We start from the raw sequence: 2,151 nt of genomic DNA on the forward strand, positions 1-2,151 counted from the left end.
GGGTTTGGGTTTGAGGATATGTACTATTATTAGTGGAGTCTTAACGTATGATCAAGTCGTATATGGTGTTTCTTATCGACACGCATGTCAAGTAACGCCACCCGCTATCGAGGAATCTGATGTGGCAGTCTACAATGAGCTCAAGTTTGTGTAACTAATTTAGTTGTTTGTCTGAGTTTAACCTAGGAGTGATACTTCCACCTGAAACTGTTAAACTGATGTGCTCGAAATTTGAACAAAAACACTTCGTTTTAACATTGCATTTTCTCTTTAACATTTACCGTCAACCATCCACCTAATATAATACATTTCGAAGAACGCAGCTATCGTGTAAGTGGAGCCAAAGATATGCCAGGTCTTTCCTTTTTTTATTTAATTTCCTTTGCGTTTTCGATACGTTTTCCCCGCCATATTTAGAAAGGCAATAGACAAAACTTATGATATTCATCATTTAAAGTCGAGGTCATGATTATTGTACTACCAGCGCGACATGACCACACTTGGTACTATTTATGCTTAACACCCTTTTCCAACTAGACAACATACTTGAGTGATCGCCCAACCAATTTGCATTTTCATAGATAAAGAACGAATTATTTTCAAGTTCCGTGAGTTTTGATGTTCTTAAATCGTACTTTTACATCTTCCTTTATCTTCCGATGATAAAATCAAGAGTCACATTTCAATTTCGACCCCTGTATGGCAGCTCAGCGATCGACATCTAGTAAAAAGGGTGACGTAAACCCCCAAACTACTTCAGAATGGCGTAACTTGTCAGGGAGGACCGCCTCCCGTTGGTAGGCTAATGTTCCCCAGAGCTGTGCTGTTAAGTCCTTCCTGATTACTTATCTCACGGCGGAATTTCCCTCATAGCCAAATCAGGTCAGTAGACGGCACGAGGCTGAGGTCTATTATTGTACAACCGACCTGCATCAGCCAGTCGTGGTCCCCGGGAGGGTTTCGAGACAATCAGAAAACTGATTTTTTTTTTTTTCATTTTCGAAGACGAATTCCGTGATTATACTGTACTTGTCATTCTCTGATATTTGATTTCATATATTCAGTGTATAGTCGCTACATTTAGTTCAAGACGACGAGGTCTGTACTGGACTCATTTTGTACAAAATTGAATTGACACATCTACAGATTTATTTCTTAATTCAACTTTATAAATGTTGGTAATTCAGAAGAAAAAAAACGCCGCACAGCTAGATGATTGTATTACACAATATTGGAGAATCCATGTTTGGAGGAAAGCTGCCCTAACACGTGGTGTAAATAATCACGTACGCTATGTGAAAATGATAGCCCATCCCACTGCTCACAACCAACAAAGCCCAATATATCCTATATAGCCACTTTCTTGCTGACTATATGTAATGTGGACGTTGATTTATATTTGCTCCGGGGTACCGAAGGTCGCCCAAGTCACCCGTTCGTGACAAGTACGCCTTCAATGCCAATGGAACATTCCACTCCCCAATGAGTGACGGTATGTTAAGCTAAGGGCACAATCCGCCGTACGTGCAATTTGCCCGTACGTTTTTTGGGGAGGCCACGTCCGCCACGTATTTTTGAAACCGTGGGGAACGACTGGCAAGAGCAGGAAGGGAGTACGTCAACACGGCGACACTAAGTTTTGCCTGCACGTAAAGTTCTACGGCGTGTCTGCGTGCTCCAAAATCCGTCGGATTCCCTACGAGTTCGTGCGGAGGCGGTACTTACCACTTACGGATCCAAAAAGATTGCCCACACTTTGGCACGTACACAGCACGTATTTGCACGTACGGCGGGTTGTGCCCTTAGCTTAAGGGTGGTATCTGACTGCACTTGGGGCACTGGTGCGGCACTGTGGGGTTCGTTCACTGCGGCACTGTTGTGTTATTTTCGTCGTTTTTTTGATAATTTATATATTGCGTAATATGTAAAAGTATGACATAGACAAGACAACAAGACACACAAAACTTAAGAAAATTCGTATTCTATCTCTACAATTCTTTGAGTAATTTTTCAAACCGCATGCAGTGCCACACCGGTGACAGTGCATTGAGATACCACCTTTATGCAAAATTCAGATTCATAATCTCTATGTAATATATGTATTATTACGGTACAGTGGGATCATTCAGAGAATACAACAGACACAACCAC

This window comes from Branchiostoma floridae, chromosome 9 (assembly GCF_000003815.2).
Source record: "Branchiostoma floridae strain S238N-H82 chromosome 9, Bfl_VNyyK, whole genome shotgun sequence".
NCBI lineage: Eukaryota > Metazoa > Chordata > Leptocardii > Amphioxiformes > Branchiostomatidae > Branchiostoma > Branchiostoma floridae.